At 49.2% G+C, this 26,695-nt stretch overlaps 1 protein-coding gene across 2 annotated transcripts in view; it reads left to right on the top strand.

Moving 5' to 3' along the window:
• Positions 1-16,460: 16,460 nt before the first annotated feature.
• LOC134984323 (zinc finger protein 260-like) overlaps positions 16,461-26,695 on the top strand; it is a 35,572-nt gene continuing 25,337 nt past the window's right edge. The window contains exon 1 of one of the 2 annotated variants that reach the window (XR_010191734.1): positions 16,461-16,527. The gene's annotated coding sequence lies outside the window, so the exon portion shown is untranslated. The remainder of the gene's footprint in view (positions 16,528-26,695) is intronic. The other variant, XM_063949930.1, reaches the window with a different exon arrangement.

Genomic DNA, 26,695 nt, shown 5'->3' with positions numbered 1-26,695 from the left:
GCACTGGGGGACGTGTATCTGGCACTGGGGGCATATCTGGCACTGTGGGACATTTCTATATCTGGCACTGGGGGCATATCTGGCCCTGTGAGACATGTGCATCTGGCACTGGGGGCATATCTGGCACTGGGGGCATATCTGGAACTGGGGGGACATGTGTATCTGGCATTGGGGACATATCTGGCACTGAGGGCATATCTGGCCCTGGGAGACATGTGTATCTGGCACTGGGGGCATATCTGGTACTGGGGGGACATGTGTATCTGTCACTGGGGGCATACCTGGCACTGGGGGCATATCAGGCCCTGGGAGACATGTGTATCTGGCACTGAGGGCATATCTGTATCTGGCACTGGGGCATGTCTGGAACTGGGGGACATGTGTATCTGGCACTGGGGACATATTTGGCACTGGGGGTACATGTGTTCCTGGCACTGAGGGCATATCTGGCACTTTGGGGACATGTGTATCTGGCAGTGGGGCATATCTGGCACTGGGGGGATATGTGTATCTGGCACTGGGGGCATATCAGGCACTGGGGGCATATCTGGCACTGTGGGACAATTCTGTATCTGGCACTGGGGGCATATCTGGCACTGGGGGGACATGTGTATCTGGAACTGAAGGGCATATCTGGCACTGGGGGACATGTGTATCTGGCACTGGGAGCATATCTGGCACTGTGGTACATGTGTATCTGGCACAGGGGGCATATCTGGCACTGGGGGGACATGTGTATCTGGCAGTGGGGGCATTTCTGGCACTGTGGGGGCATTTCTGTATCTGTACTGGGGGGGGGCAATGTACACCTGACAGTGGGGGCATTTCTGTATCTGGCACTGTGGGGCAATGTGTATTTGGCACTGTGAGGCAAATGTATATCTGGCACTCTGGGGGCATTTGTGTATCTGGCACAGTGAGGCAATGTGTATCTGGCACAGTGAGGCAATGTGTATCTGGCACTGTGTGGCAATGTGTAACTGGAACTGTGGGGCAATGTGTATCTGGCACTGTGGGGCAATGTGTATCTGGTACTGTGGGGCAATGTGTATCTGGCACTGTGGGGCAATGTGTATCTGGCACTGTGGGGAAATGTGTATCTGGCACTGTGGGGCAATGTGTATCTGGCACTGTGGGGCAATGTGTATCTGGCACTGTGGGGCAAAGTGTATCTGGCACTGTGGGGCAATGTCTATCCGGCACTGTGGGGCAACGTGTATCTGGCACTATTGGGGTCATATGTGTAACCGCCCCTCCCCCCATATGTGTATCACCCCCCCCATGTGGCATTTGGCCACACCCATTTTTTGGGCGTGCGCACACAGTACTTATAAGACATGTTTTGTACTTGCACCGCTGGACACTACACTAAGTATTCACTAGTGAACCCTCTGGGGAACAGGAGCACTGTGCCTTACATGAAACACACTTTATGCCTGACATTGTAATAGTGACCGTACAAACACATACACACAAACACACACACACACACACACAAACACACACACACACACACACACACACACACACACACACACACACACACAGGAAAAGGTTAAATGCACAATTAACCCACAAAGAGCCCTTCCAGGGAGACACAGAGTTTATGGAACCAGCACACGGCGCCCTTATAGCTAATGCCAAGCTTAGCCGGGTCGCAGACTAAGTACCCAGATTGGGGACTCAGTACACTAATATTCGCTTCCCCTGCTATGACCTCCTGGTACCGCTGAAGTAATCTGGATCCTCTCCGGAGGAGCTGCGCATCCCTGTCAGTCAGCGTCTGTATAGGTGCAGTAGGGAAAATGGCGCGGTGAGCTGCTGGATCCGATCATAATGAAACCCCGCCCCTTCAATGGCACGCGGCCTTCCCGCTCTTCTTTATACTGGATGTATGTGTCTCTGTGCATAAAATGGAGACAGACTCTTTTATGGATCTGGGTACTGTGTCCGCTATTCAGCGTCTGTACACTGCGGGAGACGCAGTCAGCCCCATTTAGAAGCCGCATAGCTCCGTACCCTCATGCCGCCATAATGGCCGGCGACTTGCTAACCTGGACGTCGGCTTAGTACTCTTCATTCTTCTGTCTCTGTTAGGGGTGGCGGCCAGGGACGTGCAGGCAGGGGAGGTAGGTGGCAGTGCCTCCCCTGTAATACATGATTAAAATAATACAAAGAACATTCTTATGACACATATTCTGTTTTATGTATCTGTTTTAGCCTCTATATTATTTTAATAATTTTTAGCTTTGAAAAGATAGTTTAAATAGTGTTTTGGAGGCACCGAGAGCGGTGCCTTCCGCTGTCAGTAGTAAAGGAGCGGACGTGGGGGGCGGGGCCTAGCATCGGGGCAGAAAGAGCCCATTCAAAAAATCAATGAAAGCGGCACCTTTGACAGGGGCGTGCTTTCATCCCATAGTAAAGCACGCCCCTGTCAATAAGAAAGAAGTGATTGGGCAGTGGCGGCTTTGGAGGAGACACCTAGGCAGGTGTCCGCCCTGTCATCTTCTTTTTTTTTTTCTTACCATAGGGAGGAGCCGTCCCCGCCGGCCAGCCATCCAGTCCATTCCACAGCCCACCCCCGGCACCGTGGTTAGAGGAGGGCGCCGCCGGCCAGACAACTAGCCGCTTAGAAATCTCCCTGCGTGCAGCCAGAGCGCATCCAGTCCTATGCCGATTTGCGGACCTTCAGAAAGGTGAGCGGGGAGGGGACGGGGAGGAGACCCGCTGTACCTGTGCCGCTGGGATGCTTCCCCTGATTCCCCTGCGAAGGGAGGGGGACGGCCTGTGCCTCATCTGTGACTGCGGGGGAAGGGAATCTGCCTGAGTAGTGTGAGGCATCACCTGTGGCTTGTGGGGGCAGTAGGCTACCTGTGCAGCAGGGATGCCCCCTGTGATGAGATGGGGGGGGTTGTTTGAGGAGCCTGGCTGTAGTGTACCCTGTCACCCACTACCTCTATCACCCACTGTGTCACCGGGTGTCGTACGGTATGCCGGCGACCAGCATACCGGCGCTGGGGGCCCGACCACCGGCATACTGACACCGTGGCGAGCGCAAAGTAGCCACTATTTTATTCTCCCTCCAGGGGGGTCGTGGACCCTCACGAGGGAGAATAGTTGTCAGTATGCTGTGCGCCGGGATCCCGACATTCGGCATACAGAAGACCACCCGTGTCACCCACTATCTTCCTGTCACCCTGACCATGTCACCCTCTATCTCCCTGTCACCCTAACCATGTCACCCGTTATCTTCCTGCCACCCAAAGTCTCCGTCACCCTCTATCTCCCTGTCACCCTAACCATGTCACCCTCTATCTCCCTGTCACCCTAACCATGTCACCCACTGTCACCCTCTATCTCCCTGTCACCCTAACCATGTCACCCTCTATCTCCCTGTCACCCTAACCATGTCACCCTCTATCTCCCTGTCACCCTAACCATGTCACCCGCTATCTTCCTGTCACCCAATGTCTCCCTGTCACCCTAACCATGTCACCCGCTATCTTCCTGTCACCCAATGTCTCCCTGTCACCCTCTATCTCCATGTCACCCTAACCATGTCACCCACTACCTCCATCACCCATTATCTCCGTCACCCTCACCATGTCACCCTCTATCTCCCTGTCACCCTAACCATGTCACCCTCTATCTCCCCGTCACCCTAACCATGTCACCCGCTATCTCCCTGTCACCCTCTATCTCACCGTCACCCTGACCATGTCATCCACTACCTCCATCACCCACTATCTCCATGTCACCCTGTCCCAGTCACCCACTATCTCCGGGGGGGGGGGGATCACCAGCAAGAATATTGCCTAGGGCATCAAAATAGTCGGGGCGACTCTGCCCAGTCCCGTACCGTGCGCCCACCTCATTTTCACTGCCCATCTCTGGCCTACTCTGCCAGACTCCGTGGAAGCACTGTACAACACAATTGCATTCATGACTTTCTTCCACTCCCTCCCCAGTCCCAAAAACTAGTTTTTATTTTATTTTGTAAAAATGTACAATATATTAGCCACCTGCTCATCACAAGTTTGATGAGCAGGCAGGCTGCGGGCATTGGCATCAGTCTGGTATTGTATGCAATTTAGTGGGGGGGTTCCGAGGCATTTGATGGTGGGTGATTTTGTAATCAATTGGCAGGGGTGTCGGCCATTAGTGGCGGGGGTAGCGGGCATCAGGGAAGGTGACAGCAGTAGACATCGGCTCAGGGGCAGTAGTGAGCATTGGCTCGGCGGCGGTATTATCGGCGGGACTCGGCGGACATTATTGCTGTAGTGTCTCACCAGCCACTGCCATCCCCGCTGCCAATGGTGGCGGCGTGCTGCGGGAATGTACGCCCACTGTGGTGGAGCTTGCAAAGAGTTCCCCCAGGAGCCCAGTGTCATGTCAGCGGGGAATGGGACCATTAACACTGAGAGAGGTTGGGCCATTCCCCCCCTAAGTCCCATGAAGCAGACTGGCTGGTGCCAACCAGTCCTGCCTGAAAATAACAAATTCAGAAAATAAATGCATAAAACTCTTAGGAGTTCCCCTAGCTGTGACCGGTTCCTCCGGGCACATTTTCTAAACAGAGTCTGGTAGGAGGGGCATAGAGGGAGGAGCCAGCCCACACTATCAATTTCTTAAAGTGCCAATGGCTCCTAGTGGACCCGTCAGTACCCCATGGTACTAAATAGATTCCCAGTATCCCCTAGGACATAAGAGAAATGAGTGTATTTATTAGTTTGGCCTATCCAGTCCATAGCAAAGAGATAATTGGCCGCTAATGAGTATCTCCGCAGACAAGGTAAATTCATGCCCCCAGATTTGTGACCTGTTGTAGCTTCAAAATAAAGAAAAAATGCTCTGCGCTCCAGAATTCACTAAGAATTAATTAGATTCATTGAGTGCCGTCTAGCAAGGAGAATAATTGACTCAATGAGGCTTGACCTTTTTTGTAAGGAAAATATTTTATCAGACATTTATGAACACAAACACACATAAAACAAACAATACATAAATATATAGCAGTTTAAAAATCAGGTTTCCACCTCTTCCATGTGTAAACAGAAACACTATCTATCTTTGTGAACGTGTTGTTTAAACAGCATACAATGTATCTAAAGTGTAACCCAGATATCTTAAAAGCTCTCTATAGAGAATGTCAATTGATTCTGACACTGGCGTCCCAGTGAGAAATTATATGAATGTCCACAGAAGGCTCCACAGTAACTAACTTATAATTAATAGAGGCAAAACAAGCAGTAATAATTACCCCCGTGCTGATTCCTGGGATTAAATGCAGAGTCCTGTATGCATTTGCACGAGGTGAATGTATAGATTTGTAGTTAATGCCACGATGATAATTAGAAGACGGACTTGCTGCAATACTTATTCTCCGTTGAAGTAGTCGTCAGTTGACCATACGATGGTGATGTGTAGGGGATTTCCCAGCAAGGGACGTGTACCGTTCGGCTAGCAGTAACAGCATAAGACGGCAAAGCCACTGAAGACTGGTGCTGTAATGGTCTCACGGCAGAGATCCGTTTGTATCTAGCTGGCCGCTTTCGTAAAGTGTTTTACATATATGGGGAAATTCTGAGCCAAACCCCTGGAATTGAAAAACGCGTAACAGATGCGACCAACTGACCCATCACAGCGTACTACAATATTCTGTGTTGCTTTGGCGTGATGGGTGTGCGTCATAGCTGACTACAATATTCTGTGTTGCTTTGGCGTGGTGGGTGGGTGTCATAGCTGACTACAATATTCTGTGTTGCTTTGGCGTGGTGGGTGTGCGTCATAGCTGACTACAATATTCTGTGTTGCTTTGGAGTGGTGGGTGTGCGTCATAGCTGACTACAATATTCTTTGTTGCTTTGGAGTGGTGGGTGTGCGTCATAGCTGACTACAATATTCTGTGTTGCTTTGGCGTGATGGGTGTGCGTCATAGCTGACTACAATATTCTGTGTTGCTTTGGCGTGGTGGGTGTGTGTCATAGCTGACTACAATATTCTGTGTTGCTTTGGCGTGGTGGGTGTGCGTCATAGCTGACTACAATATTCTGTGTTGCTTTGGCGTGATGGGTGTGCGTCATAGCTGACTACAATATTCTGTGTTGCTTTGGCGTGGTGGGTGTGCGTCATAGCTGACTACAATATTCTGTGTTGCTTTGGCGTGGTGGGTGTGCGTCATAGCTGACTACAATATTCTGTGTTGCTTTGGCGTGATGGGTGTGCGTCATAGCTGACTACAATATTCTGTGTTGCTTTGGCGTGGTGGGTGTGCGTCATAGCTGACTACAATATTCTGTGTTGCTTTGGCGTGGTGGGTGTCATAGCTGACTACAATATTCTGTGTTGCTTTGGCGTGATGGGTGTGCGTCATAGCTGACTACAATATTCTGTGTTGCTTTGGCGTGGTGGGTGTGTGTCATAGCTGACTACAATATTCTGTGTTGCTTTGGCGTGGTGGGTGTGCGTCATAGCTGACTACAATATTCTGTGTTGCTTTGGCGTGGTGGGTGGGTGTCATAGCTGACTACAATATTCTGTGTTGCTTTGGCATGGTGGGTGTGCGTCATAGCTGACTACAATATTCTGTGTTGCTTTGGCGTGGTGGGTGTGCGTCATAGCTGACTACAATATTCTGTGTTGCTTTGGCGTGGTGGGTGGGTGTCATAGCTGACTACAATATTCTGTGTTGCTTTGGCGTGGTGGGTGGGTGTCATAGCTGACTACAATATTCTGTGTTGCTTTGGCATGGTGGGTGTGCGTCATAGCTGACTACAATATTCTTTGTTGCTTTGGCGTGGTGGGTGTGCATCATAGCTGACTACAATATTCTGTGTTGCTTTGGAGTGGTGGGTGTGCGTCGTAGCTGACTACAATATTCTGTGTTGCTTTGGCGTGGTGGGTGTGCGTCATAGCTGACTACAATATTCTGTGTTGCTTTGGCGTGGTGGGTCTGTGTCATAGCTGACTACAATATTCTGTGTTGCTTTGGCGTGGTGGGTGTGCGTCATAGCTGACTACAATATTCTGTGTTGCTTTGGCGTGGTGGGTGTGCGTCATAGCTGACTACAATATTCTGTGTTGCTTTGGCGTGGTGGGTGTGCGTCATAGCTGACTACAATATTCTGTGTTGCTTTGCGTGGTGGGTGTGCATCATAGGTGACTACAATATTCTGTGTTGCTTTGGCGTGGTGGGTGTGCGTCATAGCTGACTACAATATTCTGTGTTGCTTTGGAGTGGTGGGTGTGCGTCATAGCTGACTACAATATTCTGTGTTGCTTTGGCGTGGTGGGTGTGCGTCATAGCTGACTACAATATTCTGTGTTGCTTTGGCGTGGTGGGTGGGTGTCATAGCTGACTACAATATTCTGTGTTGCTTTGCGTGGTGGGTCTGTGTCATAGCTGACTACAATATTCTGTGTTGCTTTGGCGTGATGGGTGTGCGTCATAGCTGACTACAATATTCTGTGTTGCTTTGGAGTGGTGGGTGTGCGTCATAGCTGACTACAATATTCTTTGTTGCTTTGGAGTGGTGGGTGTGCGTCATAGCTGACTACAATATTCTGTGTTGCTTTGGCGTGGTGGGTGTCATAGCTGACTACAATATTCTGTGTTGCTTTGGCGTGGTGGGTGGGTGTCATAGCTGACTACAATATTCTGTGTTGCTTTGGCATGGTGGGTGTGCGTCATAGCTGACTACAATATTCTGTGTTGCTTTGGCGTGGTGGGTGTGCGTCATAGCTGACTACAATATTCTGTGTTGCTTTGGCGTGGTGGGTGGGTGTCATAGCTGACTACAATATTCTGTGTTGCTTTGGCGTGGTGGGTGGGTGTCATAGCTGACTACAATATTCTGTGTTGCTTTGGCATGGTGGGTGTGCGTCATAGCTGACTACAATATTCTTTGTTGCTTTGGCGTGGTGGGTCTGTGTCATAGCTGACTACAATATTCTGTGTTGCTTTGGAGTGGTGGGTGTGCGTCATAGCTGACTACAATATTCTTTGTTGCTTTGGAGTGGTGGGTGTGCGTCATAGCTGACTACAATATTCTGTGTTGCTTTGGCGTGGTGGGTGTGCGTCATAGCTGACTACAATATTCTGTGTTGCTTTGCGTGGTGGGTGTGCATCATAGGTGACTACAATATTCTGTGTTGCTTTGGCGTGGTGGGTGTGCGTCATAGCTGACTACAATATTCTGTGTTGCTTTGGAGTGGTGGGTGTGCGTCATAGCTGACTACAATATTCTGTGTTGCTTTGGCGTGGTGGGTGTGCGTCATAGCTGACTACAATATTCTGTGTTGCTTTGGCGTGGTGGGTGGGTGTCATAGCTGACTACAATATTCTGTGTTGCTTTGCGTGGTGGGTCTGTGTCATAGCTGACTACAATATTCTGTGTTGCTTTGGCGTGATGGGTGTGCGTCATAGCTGACTACAATATTCTGTGTTGCTTTGGAGTGGTGGGTGTGCGTCATAGCTGACTACAATATTCTTTGTTGCTTTGGAGTGGTGGGTGTGCGTCATAGCTGACTACAATATTCTGTGTTGCTTTGGCGTGGTGGGTGTCATAGCTGACTACAATATTCTGTGTTGCTTTGGCGTGGTGGGTGGGTGTCATAGCTGACTACAATATTCTGTGTTGCTTTGGCATGGTGGGTGTGCGTCATAGCTGACTACAATATTCTGTGTTGCTTTGGCGTGGTGGGTGTGCGTCATAGCTGACTACAATATTCTGTGTTGCTTTGGCGTGGTGGGTGGGTGTCATAGCTGACTACAATATTCTGTGTTGCTTTGGCGTGGTGGGTGGGTGTCATAGCTAACTACAATATTCTGTGTTGCTTTGGCATGGTGGGTGTGCGTCATAGCTGACTACAATATTCTTTGTTGCTTTGGCGTGGTGGGTCTGTGTCATAGCTGACTTCAATATTCTGTGTTGCTTTGGCGTGGTGGGTCTGTGTCATAGCTGACTACAATATTCTGTGTTGCTTTGGCGTGGTAAGTGTGTGTCATAGCTGACTACAATATTCTGTGTTGCTTTGGCGTGGTGGGTGTGCGTCATAGCTGCCATATGGGTATGTATATTCAGAACAGAGTGTCTGCGCCTGATAAAACCAGTTTGTGATGAGTGGATTAGGCGGAATAAAATTAGGTGTAGGCTTTGTGCCATCAGTTTGGAAAAAATGTTTAGATCCTGATTAAGTATTGAAATAGGACGATATGAAGTTACTAAAGCAGGATCTTTGCCAGGTGTGTAAAGGATAATTATCTGAGATGTGTTGAAATTTGCAGAAGCAACATGGCCGGATAGAATAAAATTATATAGTGAGAATAGGTGGGGAGTTACTAAGGGAAGCAGCAGCTTATAATAATCAGCACTTCTGAGCCAGGTGACTTACCAAGAGGTAAAGATTTAATAATTCCTCAATTCCTATGATTTCTTCTTCATTGGGTTAATCAATTGATCATGTTCCTCTTCTGTAAGGTGCTGAAGCTCCGCCTGATTAAGAAAGTCTACACCTAAGTTAGGGTTATCCTCAGTTTCAAGCTGGAGGAGCGACTACAACGGAGTAATATAGAATGTGGTACGAGGCAATATAATATATACTATGGGCGCCGCCATGTTGGCTTAGTCTGAGCTAGCGCTGATTATGACGTCACAGGGAGCCAGGCTAGAGAGTAGGCGGGGCTAATGATGGCTAAGAGAAGGGAGGCAGCATGCTGGGGGCGGAGCTGGAAGTAGTTGAGTGACGGGGCATTGCGGCCTATGAGAGGGTGAGAGGGCGGGACTGGGTGTAACTGTGACGGGAAGCTGCGGCCTATGAGCAGGAGAGTGGGCTTGGCCTCCGGCAATTGGCAGGATACGGCAGCCAATGGGCGGGATAGTGGGCGGGGCAGTGTGGTTCTGTGACGAGCCGATGCGTCCTATGGGCAGTGAGTGGACGAGGCTGGAGGTAAATGAGTGACGGGGCATTGCGGCCTATGAGATTGAGAGAGGGCGGGGCTGGCTGTAACAGTTACTGAAAGCTGTGGCCTATGAGCAGGAGAGTGGGCGTGCCCGCGGACATTAGGGAGGAGAGTGACATGATACATCGGCCAATGGGCGGGAGAGTGGGCGGGGCAGGACGGGTTGGTGAGTGACGAGTAGCCAAGTCCTATGGACAGTGAGTGGGCGGGAGGTAAATGAGTGACGGATCATTGCGGCCTATGAGAGGGCAGGGCAGTGACTGGAGGCTGCGGCCAATGGGCAGTGAGTGGGCGGGGCTACTCCTGGTTGCTGAGTTACCGTGGTAGTCACTACCCATAATCCCATGCGCTATGCAGGCGATGGCTCGGAAATACCGCCCCGCCCACTTCCGGTACACAATCCTCCGTCCAGGATGTGAGCTGCTTCCGCCTCATCCTCCAGGTAATGTCCCCTCAACCCACCTGTCTCCTGCCCCCACCTCTCCTAAGACCCCCTCTCCTCCTCCAATACCTCCTCTCCTCCCCCATCCTCTCCTAATACCCCCTCTCCTGCCCCCATCCTCTCCTATTACCCCCTCTCCTGCCCCCATCCTCTCCTAATACCCCCTCTCCTGCCCCCACCTCTCCTAATACCCCCTCTCCTGCCCCCAACCTCTCCTAATACCCCCTCTCCTGCCCCAACCTCTCCTAATACCCCCTCTCCTGCCCCCAACCTCTCCTAATACCCCCTCTCCTGCCCCATCCTCTCCTTATACCCCCTCTCCTGCCCCATCCTCTCCTAATACCCCCTCTCCTGCCCCCAACCTCTCCTAATACCCCCTCTCCTGCCCCAACCTCTCCTAATACCCCCTCTCCTGCCCCCAACCTCTCCTAATACCCCCTCTCCTGCCCCCAACCTCTCCTAATACCCCCTCTCCTGCCCCCATCCTCTCCTATTACCCCCTCTCCTGCCCCATCCTCTCCTAATACCCCCTCTCCTGCCCCCAACCTCTCCTAATACCCCCTCTCCTGCCCCCAACCTCTCCTAATATCCCCTCTCCTGCCCCCATCCTCTCCTATTACCCCCTCTCCTGCCCTAACCTCTCCTAATACCCCCTCTCCTGCCCTAACCTCTCCTAATACCCCATCTCCAGCCCCCATCCTCTCTTAATACCTCCATCCTGCCCCCATCCTCTCCTAATACCCCCTCTCCTGCCCCCAATCCCTCCTAATGCCCCCTCACCTGCTGCCTCTGACATTCTCCTAATGGCCCCCCACCTGCTGCCCCTGCATTCTTCTAATGGGCCCTCACCTGCTGCCCCTGCATTCTCCTAATGGCCCCTCACCTGCTGCCCCTGGCATTCTCCTAATGGGCCCACACCTGCTGCCCCTGCATTCTCCTAATGGCCCCTCACCTGCTGCCCCTGCATTCTACTAATGCCCCCTCACCTGCTGCCCCTGACATTCTCCTAATGCCTCCTCATCTTCTACCCCTATATTCTCCTAATATCCCCTCACCTGCTACCCCTGACGTCCTAATACCCCCGTACCAGCTGTTCCTGATATTCTCCTAATGCCCCCTCCCCTGCTGCCCCTCTATTCTCCTAATACCCCCACTCCTACCCCTAACATTCTCTTAATACTCCCTCACCTGCTGCCCCTATATTCTCCTATTACCCCCACCTGCCCCTATTGCCTCCTTATGCCCCCTCACCTGCTGCCCCTGACATTCTCCTAATGCGCCCTCACCTGCTGCCCCTGAAATTCTCCTAATGCCCCCTCATCTGCCCCATATTCTCCTAATACTCCCTCTCCTACCTCTTACATTCTCCCAATACCCCCTCTCCTGCCCTCAACCTTTCCTAATCCCCCCTCTCCTTCCCCTGACATTCTCCTAATGCCCTCTCACCAACCCCTATATTCTCCTAATGGCCCCTCACCAACCCCTATATTCTCCTAATGCCCCCTCACCAACCCCTATATTCTCCTAATTCCCTCTCACCAACCCATATATTCTCCTAATGCCCCCTCACCTGCTGCCCCTATATTCTCCTAATGCCCCCTCACCTGCTGCCCCTGACAGTCTCCTAATACCCCCTGCTCATCACCTGCTGCCCCTGCCATTCTCCTTATACACCCTCACCTGCTGCCCTTATATTCTCCTAATGCCCCCACACCTGCCCATTCATTCTCCTAATGCCCTCTCACCTACTGTTCCTATATTCTTCTATTGCCCCCTCTCCTGCCACTGACATTCTCCTAGTACCCCTCACCTGCTGCCCTTATATTCTCCTAATACCCCCTCACCTGCTGCCCTTATATTCTCATAGTGCCCCCTCTCCTGCTGCCCCTGACATTCTCCTAATGCCCCCTCTCCTGCTGCCCCTGACATTCTCCTAATGCCCCCTCTCCTGCTGCCCCTGACATTCTCCTAATGCCCCCTCACCTGCTGCCCCTGACATTCTCCTAATGCCTCCTCACCTGCTGCCCCTGACATTCTCCTAATGCCCCCTCACCTGCTGCCCCTGACATTCTCCTAATGCCCCCCTCACCTGCTGCCCCTGACATTCTCCTAATGCCCCCTCACCTGCTGCCCCTGACATTCTCCTAATGCCCCCTCATCTCCTAATGCCCCCTCACCTGCTGCCCCTGACATTCTCCTAATGCCCCCTCACCTGCTGTCCCTGACATTCTCCTAATGCCCCCTCACCTGCTGCCCCTGACATTCTCCTAATGCCCCCTCACCTGCTGCCCCTGACATTCTCCTAATGCCCCCTCACCTGCTGCCCCTGACATTCTCCTAATGCCCCCTCACCTGCTGCCCCTGTTATTCTCCTAATGCCCCCTCACCTGCTGCCCCTGACATTCTCCTAATGCCCTCTCACCTGCTGCCCCTGACATTCTCCTAATGCCCCCTGCTCATCACCTGCCGCCCCCTGCCTGTACCCTTCCACCCGCTGCCTGTACCCTGTCACCCAGTGACCGGTGGCTGCGTGGGGGAGGGGTGCGTGACCGGTGGCTGCATGGGAGAGGGGTGTGTGACCGGTGGCTGCATGGGGGAGGGGTGCGTGAATAATGGCAGCATTGGGGGTAGGATGTGTGACTGATAGGTGCACACATCACAGCAGAAGTGAGGGTAGGATGCGCACACGTCACAGTTAGGTTGTGGTGGGAGAAATGTGCACAGGAGAAGTGAGGGTAGAACGCTCCACACACACACGGGGTTGGATGTACCTGTGTATCAGTGACTTGCGGGGAGACAGAGCTTTTCCTGTCATACTAACGTATACACCACAGTTTTCACTTTATACAGTATATGTAAAATACAAAGAACATATAAATATCATCTTTGTATTATTCTAATCATTTCTGTAGTCAGAAGTAAAAATTCTATGGTAGGGGAGGCAGTGCCCCCTCCCTCCACCTACCTTACCCGCACTCACCAAATTTATACTACTCCCCCTGTGTATAATGCCCACATGTGTATACCGCTGCCTCTGTGTGTAATGCCCACATGTGTATACCGCTGCACCTGTGTGTAATGCCCACATGTGTATACCGCTGCACCTGTGTGTAATGCCCACATGTGTATACCGCTGCACCTGTGTATAATGTCCACCTGTGTATACCGCTGCACCTGTGTATAATGTCCACATGTGTATACCGCTGCATCTGTGTATAATGCCCACATGTGTATACCGCTTCCCCTGTGTGTAATGGCCACGTGTGTATACCGCTGCCCCTGTGTGTAATGGCCACGTGTGTATACCGCTGCCCCTGTGTGTAATGGCCACTTGTGTATACCGCTGCCCCTGTGTGTAATGGCCACGTGTGTATACCGCTGCCCCTGTGTGTAATGGCCACGTGTGTATACCGCTGCCCCTGTGTGTAATGGCCACGTGTGTATACCGCTGCCCCTGTGTGTAATGGCCACGTGTGTATACCGCTGCCCCTGTGTGTAATACCCACGTGTGTATACCGCTGCCCCTGTGTGTAATGGCCACGTGTGTATACCGCTGCCCCTGTGTGTAATGGCCACGTGTGTATACCGCTGCCCCTGTGTGTAATGGCCACGTGTGTATACCGCTGCCCCTGTGTGTAATGGGCACGTGTGTATACCGCTGCCCACGTGTGTATACCGCCGCCCCTGTGTGTAATGGCCACGTGTGTATACCGCTGCCCCTGTGTGTAATGCCCACATGTATATACTGCTGCACCTATGTATAATCCTTGGACTCGTATATTGTGTGTAAATCTGGCTCTGGTACTAGCCAGTGCCTCTTGAGAAATGTACCTCACCGCACGTCCCTGGTGTGCATGTTTAGTAGGTACATTGAGTAGAAAGGAGGTAACCATAATGCAGAGGTAAGTGTGCCCATTACAGGACAGGTGCACTGTATGTTTGTGTTGGGATGAGCGTGTCCATTGGCACGATAGTAATAATACAGGGACATAACTGGGGAGGTGAGGGGATCTGGAAGCGTCACAGTGACATCACATATCTATAGTAATAATACAGGAACATGACTGGGGAGGTGAGGAGGTCTGGGAGCGTCACAGTGACATCACTTTTATCCATTGTGATCATACAGGGATATGACTGGGGAGGTGAGGGGATCTGGGAGTGTCACAGTGACATCACTTATATCCATTGTAATCGTACAGGGACATGACTGGGGAGGTGAGTGGATCTGGGAGTATTTACAGTGATGTCTCCCCCATTTCGCAGGGTTACACAGTAGTGAAGAAGACATCTGTTGAGGGTGAGACACCGAGCAGCCCTCCCCGTGTGTCAGGAAGAAAAAGGACCCAGAGCCTCTTCCCGGTGCCTCCACCTCACTCACTGACACGTGAGACACATTGAAAAGAAAATCCTGGAACTCGCCAACAAGATCATTCAGCTGCTGACTGGAGAGGTGACTGCTGGGAATGGGACATTATACAGTAACACCGGGGGTTGTGTCTGGGTGATGACTGGAGAGGTGACTGCTGGGAATGGGACATTATACAGTAACACCAGGGGATGTGTCTGGGTGATGTCTGGAGAGGTGACGAATGGGACATTATACAGTAACATCAGGGGATGTGTCTGGGTGATGTCTGGAGAGGTGACTGCTGAGAATGGGGCATTATACAGTAACACCAATGGATGTGTCTGGGTGATGACTGGAGAGGTGACTGCTGGGAATGGGACATTATACAGTAACACCAGGGGATGTGTCTGGGTGATGACTGGAGAGGTGACTGCTGGGAATGGGACATTATACAGTAACACCAATGGATGTGTCTGGATGATGACTGGAGAGGGTGACTGCTGGGAATGGGACATTATACAGTAACACCAGGGGATGTGTCTGGGTGATGACTGGAGAGGTGACTGCTGGGAATGGGACATTATACAGTAACACTAGGGGACGTGTCTGGGTGATGACTCTATCACTGTGTGTGTCAGGTTCCTAGAAGGTGTCAGGATGTCACTGTCTATGTCTCCATGCAGGAGGGGGAGTATATAGAGGAACACAGGGGTCTGTACAAGGACGTGATGATGGAGAATCACCGGCCCCTCACATCACTGGGTAAGAGGAGACTGTCATGTATTGTACAGGGGAGAGCATGTATGGGGGCCCCTTTATACACACATCACCTTATAATCACATATATACACTGTACTCAGTCACTGTGTGTCTCCTACAGATGGGCCCAGTAACAGAGATACCCCAGAGAGATGTCCCTGTCCTCTGTATTCCCAGAATTGTACAGAGGAGAATCACAGGATCCCACAGGAGGATCAGGTAGGTGGGATTTAGGGTCTCACCAATATACCAAAGTGACTGTCACTGTATGATCTGTAGAGGAGCTGTGTGTCTTATACACTGATATTATACTGTTTCACCTCAGTCTAATCTGACTGTGCAGATGTCATTATAGTGTTTTTTGTTTTTTTTAGGTAGAACGTCTGTATGATATTAAAATAGAAGATACAGAGGGAGATGAAGAGACGTATGTGACTGATATAAAGGCAGAAGATATAGAGGGAGAAGAAGAGACGTATGTGACTGATATGAAGGCAGAAGATGTAGAGGGAGAGGAAGAGACGTATGTGACTGATATGAAGGCAAAAGATACAGATGGAGAAGAAGAGACGTATGTGACTGATATAAAGGCAGAAGATATAGAGGGAGAAGAAGAGACGTATGTGACTGATATGAAGGCAGAAGATATAGAGGGAGAAGAAGAGACGTATGTGACTGATATAAAGGCAGAAGATATAGAGGGAGAAGAAGAGACGTATGTGACTGATATGAAGGCAGAAGATATAGAGGGAGAAGAAGAGACGTATGTGACTGATATAAAGGCAGAAGATATAGAGGGAGAAGAAGAGACGTATGTGACTGATATAAAGGCAGAAGATATAGAGGGAGAAGAAGAGACGCATGTGACTGATATAAAGGCAGAAGATATAGAGGGAGAAGAAGAGTCGCATGTGACTGATATAAAGGCAGAAGATAAAGAGGGAGAAGAAGAGACGTATGTGAGGGGAGATCAGCAGCGTAAGGAGGAGGAGATCCCTACAGATATCAGCACAGGTGAGTAATAAACACTTATTACACAAGTCACATTTTCTCATTGCTCAGTCACTACAACAATCTCTTATCCTACACCCTCCTCCGCCATCAGCCTTGTTCTCAGTTGGGTGTTTCTAACACAAGGCTATCCATGACAAATATCACATGTAGAGAGTTTTCTCATACGTCCTAGAGGATGCTGGGAACGCTTCGAGAACCATGGGGTATAGACTGGATCCGCAGGAGACATGGGCACTTTAAGACTTTTAAAAGGGGTGTGAACTGGTTCCTCCCTCTATCGCTCCTCCAGACTCCAGTTTAGAATCTGTGCCCAGTGAGACTGGATGCACACTGAGGAGCTCTCCAGAGTTTCTCAGAAAAAGACTTATGTTAGGTTTATTATTTCCAGGGAAACCTGCTGGCTACAGGCTCCCTGCTTCATGGGACTTAGGGGAGAGAAGCAGACCTACTTCTGTGAGTTTCAAGGCTCTGCTTCTTAGGCTACAGGACACCATTAGCTCCTGAGGGTCTGAACGCTAGGTACGCCTAGATGCTCGTTCCCGGAGCCCGCCGTTACCCCCCTTGCAGAGTCAGAAGACTTCAGTGACGGCTTTGATGTACAGCACAGCGCCATGCTCCCACACTCGGTGGCACTACAGGGGGGGGCACCCTGGGCAGCATGTAAACCCTCAATATGACTGGGATAAGTGGTTTTCAGGTGCCTAGGCACTGATCCGGTCCCCCGCCAGTATAAAAATGTAAAAAGATAGCGGGGCTGAAGCGCGCCATAGAGGGGGCGTGGCTTAGACCTCCCAGCTCTCACCAGCGCCATTTTCTCTCCACAGAGCTGCAGAGATGCTGGCCTTCCTCTCCACTGCTGTACAAGTAACGGGGCAAAACAGGGGGGGGGGGCACTGTTATTTTGGTGCTATTTAATATAATATAAAAGCGCTACCAGGTCTGGGGCTTTATATAAAGGTGTTCAGAACCGGGCTAGGCGCTGGGTTGTGAGCTGCAAACTCCCTGTGTTCCTCTGACAGGCTTTACTGTGGGTCTGTCCCCTATATGCCCAGTGTGTTTGTGGGTGTCGGTGTACGTGTGTCGGCATGTCTGAGGCTGAGTGCTCTTCTCAGGAGGAGGCTGGAAAGAAACGGCTGTGGGAGTGACCCTGTCAGCACCGCCGACTCCTGATTGGGTAAATGTTTTGAGTGCTTTGAATGCGAATGTGGCTCTCAGAACCAGGCATGGAAAAAATCCGTAGAGGATGTGTTGTCCCAGGTTCAGACTCTCTGGGGTTCACAAAAGCGTTCATTTACCCAGAGAGCAGATACAGATACCGACACGGACTCTGACTTCAGTGTCGACTATAGTGATGCCAGACGAAATCCAAAACTGGCCAAGAGCATTCAGTACATGATTGTGGCGATAAAAGACATGTTACATATCACGGAGGACCCTACTGTTTCTGATACAAGGGTCTGTATGTTTAAAGGAAAGAAACCTGAGGTAACGTTTTCTCCCTCTCATGAACTGAACGCTCTTTTTGAAAAGGTTTGGGAAACTCCTGACAAGAAGTTTCAAATTCCCAAGAGAATTCCGGCGGCATATCCATTCCCCTCGTGGGATAGGGAAAAGTGGGAGTCACCCCCCACTGTGGACAAAGCTCTGTCACGGCTGTCCAAAAAGGTGGCGCTGCCGTCCCCCGAAACGGCAGCCCTAAAGGAACCTGCGGATCGTAAGCAGGAAAATACATTAAAATCCATTTGTCACTACGGGTATGCTGCTCAGACCTGCCGTGGCATCGGCATGGGTGAGTAGCACTATTGAAAAATGGGCAGATAACTTGTCATCTGATATAGATACTCTGGATAAGGATAGCGTTCTTTTGACACTAGGTCATATCAGGGATGCTGCAGCCTACCCAAAGGAAGCTGCAACGGATACTGGCCTCTTGGGATCGAGGGCCAATGCCATGGCAGTCTCAGCCAGGAGAGCATTGTGTATTTATCAATGGAATGCTGATGCTGACTCTAAGGAGGCTATGGAGTCTTTGCCGTATAAAGGTGGTGTCTTGTTTGGTGACTGTCTCACTGACCTGGTATCTACGGCTACCGCGGGTAAGTCGTAATTTTTACCTTATGTTCCTGCGCAACAAAAGAAAACGCACCACTATCAGATGCAGTCCTTTCGTCCCAGTAAGTACAAAATAGGAGGAGGGACTTCCTTCCTTCAAGGGGAAGAGGAATGGGAAAAAGGTCACCGGCTGCGGCAAGTTCCCAAGAGCAGACGTCCTCCCCGGCTTCTGCCAAAGCCACCGCATGTCGCTGGGGCTCCTCTGGAGGAGTCAGTACCGGTGGGGGCACGTCTCAAACTCTTCAGTCAGTTCTGGGCTCGTTCGGCCCTAGACCCATGAATTTTGGAAATAGTGTCCCAGCTAGAGTTTCAAGACGTTCCCCCTAGCCAATTTTTCAAATCGGCCTTACCAGCTTCTCTTCAGGACAGGGAGGTGGTATGCAATGCAATACAAAAATTGTGTCTAAATCAGGTCATTGTCAGGGTTCCCCTGTCGCAACAGGGAGAAGGCTTTTATTCCAGCCTGTTCGTGGTCCCGAAGTCAGACAGCTCAGTCAGGCCTATCCTGAACCTCAAATCCCTCAATTTCTACCTAAGGAAATTCAAATTCAAGATGGCATCTCTCCGGGCAGTGATCTCCAGTCTGGAGGAGGGGGAGTTTATGGCGTCGGTAGATATAAAGGATGCCTACTTGCATGTTCCCATTTATCCTCCACATCAGGCTTATCTGAGGTTTGGAATGCAGGACTGCCATTACCAGTTTCAGACGTTGCCGTTTGGTCTGTCCACGGCTCCTAGAATTCTCACCAAAGTAATGGTGGAAATTATGGTGCTCCTGCGCAAGCAGGGAGTCACAATTATCCCGTACTTGGACTCCTGATAAAGGCGAGATCCAAGGAGCAATTACTGCAGAACATGGCGCTCTCCCTGACAATTCTGCAACAACATGGTTGGCTCCTAAACTTGCCAAAGTCACAGTTGGTTCCGACAACACAGCTGTCATTCCTGGGTATGATTCTGGACACAGAATTACAGAGAGTCTTTCTTCCAGTGGAAAAGGGTCTGGAAATTCAGAACATGGTCAAACAGATTCTGAAACAGGCAGGAATGTCAATTCATCAATGCACTCGGTTGCTGGGGAAGATGGTGGCGGCCTACGAGGCCATTCAGTTTGGCAGATTCCATTCCAGAGTGTTTCAGTGGGATCTGTTGGACAAGTGGTCCGGGACTCACCTACACATGCACCGGAAAATAATCCTGTCCTCCAGGACCAGAATCTCCCTTCTGTGGTGGCTGCACAGCTCTCATCTCCTAGAGGTTCGCAGGTTCGGGATTCAGGATTGGATCCTGGTGACCACAGATGCAAGTCTCCGAGGCTGGGGAGCAGTCATACGGGGAAAATTTCCAGGGAAAATGGTCAAGCCAGGAAGCTTGTCTGCACATAAACATTCTGGAATTAAGGGCCATCTACAACGGCCTTCTGCAAGCGGAACATCTTCTGCGCGGTCTGCCCGTCTTGATTCAGTCAGACAACATAACAGCAGTGGCGCATATAAACCGCCAGGGCGGAACAAAGAGCAGAACGGAAGGGCAGAGGCCATAAAAGTTCTCCGCTGGGCGGAAAGACATGCAAGCGCTCTGTTAGCGGTTTTCATTCCAGGCGTGGACAACTGTGAAGCAGACTTCCTCAGCAGACACAATCTCCATCCAGGAGAGTGGGGTCTTCATCAAGAGGTCTTTGCAGAAGTGACAAGTCATTGGGGAATTCCTCAAATCGACATGATGGTGTCTCACCTCAACAAGAAGCTTCAGAGATATTGTTTCAGGTCGAGGGACCCTCAAGCAATAGCGGTGGACACCGTGGGTGTTTCAGTCGGTCTATGTGTTCCTTCCACTTCCACTCATTCCAAAAGTGTTAAAGATCATAAGAAGAGCAAGGGTTCATGCAATACTCATTGTTCCAGACTGGCCAAGGAGGGCCTGGTATCCTGATCTTCAGGAATTACACATAGGATCTCTGGCCTCTTCCTCTACGAGAGGACCTGTTACAGCTAGGGCCGTGCGTGTATCAAGATTTACCACAGCTGCGTTTGATGGCATGGTAGTTGAACGCCAAATCCTAGCCCGAAAGGGTATATCCAGGGAAGTCATTCCCACACTTCTTCAGGCTAGAAAAGAAGTGACGGCAAAACATTATCACCGTATTTGGAGAAAATGTGCGTCTTGGTGTGAATCCAAGAAGGCACCTATAGAGGAATTCCATCTGGGGCGTTTTCTCCATTTTCTGCAAGCAGGTGTGGATGCGGGACTAAAGTTAGGCTTCATTAAAGTACAAATTTTGGCCTTATCAATTTTCTTTCAAAAAGAATTGGCCTCCCTTCCAGAAGTTCAGACTTTTGTGAAAGGCGTGCTGTACATCCAACCTCCCTTTGTGCCCCCAGTGGCACCATGGGATCTTAATGTGGTGTTGCAGTTCCTGCAATCTCATTGGTTTGGACCTTTACGTAAGGTTGAGTTGAAATTCCTTACTTGGAAAGTAGTCATGCTGTTGGCCCTGGCATACGCAAGGCGGGTGTCTGAGTTAGCGGCTTTGTCTCACAAAAGTCCATATTTAATCTTCCATGTAGATAGAGCGGAGTTGAGAACTCGTCAGCAATTTCTGCCAAAAGTGGTTTCATCATTTCACGTAAACCAGCCTATTGTGGTGCCAGTGGTCGATGTCTCTCGATGTGGTCAGAGCTTTGAAAATTTATGTCGCCAGAACGGCTCAGATTTGGAAAAAAAAGGCTCTATTTGTCCTGTGGGCTCCCACCAAGATTGGGGCTCCTGCTTCCAAGCAGACTATTGCACGCTGGATCTGTAATACGGTTCAGCAGGCTCATTCTACGGCGGGATTGCCGTTACCGAAATCGGTGAAGGCCCACTCTACCAGAAAGGTGGGCGCATCCTGGGCGGCTGCCCGAGGAGTCTCGGCATTACAGCTTTGCCGAACCTTTGCTAAGTTTTACAAGCTTGATACCCTGGCTGAGGAGGACCTCTTATTTGGTCAATCGGTGCTGCAGAGTCATCCGCACTCTCCTGCCCATTCTAGAGCTTTGGTATAAACCCCATGGTTCTTGAAGCATCCCCAGCATCCTCTAGGACGTATGAGAAAATAGGATTTTAATACCTACCGGTAAATCCTTTTCTCTTAGTCTGTAGAGGATGCTGGGCGCCCGTCCCAGTGCGTACTGTGCTGCAGTTATTGGTTATGGTTACTCTCATGTGGAGTTAAGTACAGTCAGTCTGTGGCTGAGGTTGGTCATGCCGTTGCATGCGTTGTTGTTGAATGCCATGTTGTACGGCGTGTTTGAGGTGTGAGCTGGTATGTATCTCACCTTAGTTTAAAATTAAATAAATCCTTTTCATCGAATTGTCCATCTCCCTGTGCACAGTTCCTATAACGAGTCTGGAGGAGGGGCATAGAGGGAGAAGCCAGTTAACACCCCTTTTAAAGTCTTTTTAAGTGCCCATGTCTCCTGCGGATCCCGTCTATACCCCATGGTTCTTGAAGCATCCTCTACGGACTAAGAGAAAAGGATTTACCGGTAGGTATTAAAATCCCATTTTTGCACATGCGCACTATGGGTGAGACACATGGGCACTATGGGTGAGACACATGGGCACTATGGGTGAGACACATGGGCACTATGGGTGAGACACATGGGCACTATGGGTGAGACACATGGGCACTATGGGTGAGACACTTTTTTGTTTGTTTTTTTCATATTTTTGCTCTGCCGGCCAGCGTGTTACAAATTTAATTTGTCTAGTTATATTGGGGCAGATGTATTAATCTGGAGAAGGCATAAGGAAGTGATAAACCAGTGATAAAGCAGTGTTAAGTGCAAGGAATGCAAGTTAAATGCACCAGCCAATCGGCTCCTAACCTTGCACAAATCACTGGTTTATCACTTCCTTATGCCTTCTCCAGGTTAATACATCTGCCCCATTGTTGCTTGGGACCCCTTGGCACTTTGAGGTCCAGTACAGGGGTCCCCTTTGTACCCTCGCCAGGCATGCATATGGATATTGGAAATGGTTTCCGCAAGCTTGGAGACAGCAGTGTTTTCCCTCTTCATCCTCCATGTCAGCCATTGCAATGAGAATTTACAAAGGGAACTCTCTTCATGCTCCTTACATCCCTGCCGCTCTAGTCCATATACTGATGGTTCCATCATCCATCAGAAACAGGATACATATGGCAATAATATAACCCTCCAAGCACTGGGAACTCAGTCCTTTTACTATAAATCACTTTTCCAAGGAGCGTAATCTGCATCAGCAGGCCCGTATCCAGAAACCTGGCAGTGGTAGGCAACGGTTGAGGACCTCCGTCTGCAGTTACCAACAGCACAGAAGTTGTCTGCAGGGGTATCTGCAGATCTTCTTATACTATCCCCTCAACAGCCCCTACCCCATCCTTTGGGCCTTACATCACTGTTGCCACACAGGACACACAATAGCAAAGATACAAATGATACCTCTATTTTACACACACTGGATATACATGTAACATCAGTAAATACAATCTATATACACTACATACGGATTGGCCAGCATTATTAACCATACTCTGAGAACCTTACCATGTCCAAACCACTTTGGCCTGAGGAGTCCCCTGGGCAGGAACCAAGACTCCACAGTTCCAGTATCTCAGGTTTCAGGAAGTGATCTGAGATAACATATAAAGTCCTCGGTTTGCCATTATAAGACCTCTGCTTTTACCTGATGGGTGACACCCTTGAGGCCTAGCTTTGGGTGATATGAATGAAGGGACTGGCTACAGAACAGTCTGTTTTTCCCCACTTACCCCTGCGGATTTTGGTGCCTGGCTGTCTGACAAAGACAAGGTTAGAATAAAGCCCACTCCATCACATTGACAGGGGGATTTGCATCTCGGGGCAATAAAACTGGTCGCTATTAACCCCTTGCAGTCATTTGTGATGTCAGAGCCTCTTCAGCTGTTCATGGCCTCCAGTGAGAGAGGGGGCAGTGTGCGGTGTCGGCCTTGGGACTTCCTGTAGGTCACACAGCAACACTGCCAAAGAGACACAGGATAGCTTACCTGGCTGGGCAGTCACCATGGTGACCAAGACATTACACCCTATAATACAATAATCAATATCTTCATGTATAAACAGGTCATACACATTCTGTAAGGAACAAATCCAGCTTAGAGTCCTCATTCCCTGATAGGCACACCCATATAACAAGAGGGACAATTTCTCACACCGAATACCTATAGGTAATGACAGGCCTTGATGTCGCCAACTGTTTTCTGCCCATGCATGTGCAATGCATCATGGGAGGTAGCTAGATCCAGGGGACCATGCCGTAGATAGAACCCAAAATGGCTGTGTAGTTCCCAGTTTCTAAAATCGTAATGGGAACTGTGTGTGACATCTGGATACCTTTTTAAGGTTAATTGGATAGGGAGTTTTTGCGATGAACTGAATCCCCCCCATAAAGTGTTTATACATACAGTGTGATGTTACATTGAGATTACCGCTGGAGGAAACTCTGCCACAATATTATTGAATGTGTAATTTATCCCATCCTCGTATGGGTGTAATATATAAATATATTCTTACTGAACAGGATTACCAGCACTGAATCAGTTATCATCCAATATAATATACATGCCGATGTGTAACAACAAATACACTTGTTTCTTTATTACTTTATTCACCTTTATACATTTACCTTTGTGCTTAGTATATCACTTGATAATGCTGATTTATTACCTTATAACTTTCACTATATGTAGGTAAGAGACTCGGTACGCAATTGGCGTATGGGGTACCGTAAGGGTACGCACTTACGTAGCAGACGATCAGCCGTGATTAAGACGCACAAGCGGCACGCTCGCTCACAGCCTTACGCTTGGTATCGAACACGCTATAGGCGGCTGACTACTGTAATGCTACGCTACTAGCGTAGTGGACGCTGTGACCGCGAGGGGAACACGAGTGGCGCAGACGCTCACGGGATGACACTCAGTAAACCTTGTATGCAACACACTACGATTGAGTTTGTATTGTAAACCTTACTACTGAAATACTGCAGCGATATAACGCTGCTTAACCTTGTTAGTGTAAATGCTGTTTGAGCGATTGAGACGCTCTGAATACCCTCTGCAATGTAATAAACACACAATACCTTGCTAAGGCTCCAAAACCTTTACTAACAGGATTTAGTTATATAAAAAGGGAAAATACAGTTGACAGTTCATACACTACAGGCTAACATCAATATCTAACAGAATAACTACACATAAATACACAATAGCGGCACAATCGCAAACAATAACATACAATGAGAGAGAGAGAGATCGTGGCACAATTACAGTCTGAGATTAAGAATGGTCACAGAGAGTACTTACACACTGGGGAATGATTCGCTGCGCAGTCCTGGTTACCAGCTCTGGATTAGTCAATGATGAAAACCGTTGTGGGGAGAAGACTGAGCTGGGCCAGGCTGGCTGATCTTATATACACTGCTTACAGTACACTACAAAGGGACCTATAATCTCATTGTTCATTGGACACAGGAATGTCTCCTCGCATTATAACAAAAAGTCATAGGTTGGTTTAAACAGGTGGGCTGTGACTATATCAAACTGCTCAGGTGGGAGGGAATCTCAGAATTCCCGCCGCATGGATAATGAACCGCAAATATAGTAAATGTCCAGAAACTACTAATAGACATAACTATTCGCAGGAGCGATTAATCTTTACCTAACCAGCACCGGATTGTTCCTAATAAAATGTTCTTTAGTTAGGTACCAGGAACCACCGCTCAGACCCTAACTGACCCTTCGTATCATGTAAAGAGGAATTCCTCTGTCCAGGGACCAGCTACAATAAACAAACTTAGTTATTATTAAGGGGAACATTATCTATAAAACATACTATTTGGATTTATTATTTAACAATTGAGTCGCCCGCTAGACGCACACAAACTCTACCGTAAATGCACATACCACGCGCCCGAGCGCACGGCCGTGGAGGCGCCGGCACGCAACTGCGAATATGCGCACGCGAGAAAATGTGTACGTGCAGCGGGCAAGCGCATGGGGTGAATATATGGCAACGTGTAGCATGATATTTTTCCGACTTCGACAGTCCACCCTTTGGCAGTCATCAATAACTGCCACTTCCTAAAACAGTTAAAAAAAGAAAAATATATGTCATCACGTAAATACCTTTTTATGATTGGGTAAAGAGAGGAGAGGAGAAGGTGGGAAAAGGGTATGACCTAGTGAGATAGTAGAAGCATGTGTGTATGAATCCATGTTTGAGGGGTCATGTATCATCATGCCGTACGTGTTTTTAAATCAAGCTTCGAGGTATTGCGAAGTATACATTTGAATCCTTCTTATCCCATATTAAGGGTCAGTGGATGGGCTGTCAAACTCTACCGAGCTCTTTTCGGCTTTTGGTTGCAACAAATGGGGGAGCACATTTAGTTGATGATACATGAATGGGGGGATATGTAAGTGCTGATATCTGTGTCTATATTCCCTATCGACTATGTGTGTCATTACCTGAAGGTTGCAGAAATGAAGATAAGAAGCAATTATTATAAATGCAGTCATAAACTATGTGAGTTTAGTATGCATTAGTTGATTGATGTCTTGTCTTGATGTACATGTTGTCTGATGTCTCTCGATGCTTTTGCTATAAATGGCGACAAAAGCTTTTCCATTGTCCAGAAAATTACAGTCTCTAAAGTATTTGGGGCTATCGTAAAATTTAAAGTCACTAGGGATATTGGGGGTCTGTGGTATAGTCCATCAATGGTCTGTAGAAAAGAGGTTGTCAAATTCTTCTTCCAAGCGGATGTCTTTGTACCTTGGAAGAAAACAAAGGAGAAACGGGTGAAAGCAACGGACCGTGGAATCACATTTTCATCACAGCATTGTCTCTATCGTTGGGTCATAAATCAAATTAGTTGTTTTTATTGCAGTGTCTTCACTCCTCAGACTCATCACTCTGGTATTACTTTTACACTTCGTTAAAACCCAAATGCATCTAAATATCAGACCAATCAATATTACGGCACCCAGAATACA

Source organism: Pseudophryne corroboree (assembly GCF_028390025.1).
Source record: "Pseudophryne corroboree isolate aPseCor3 chromosome 3 unlocalized genomic scaffold, aPseCor3.hap2 SUPER_3_unloc_49, whole genome shotgun sequence".
Classification (NCBI taxonomy): Eukaryota; Metazoa; Chordata; class Amphibia; order Anura; family Myobatrachidae; genus Pseudophryne; species Pseudophryne corroboree.
The sequence above is the reverse complement of the archived record's forward strand: the minus strand, read 5'-3'. Positions and strand labels throughout refer to the sequence as shown.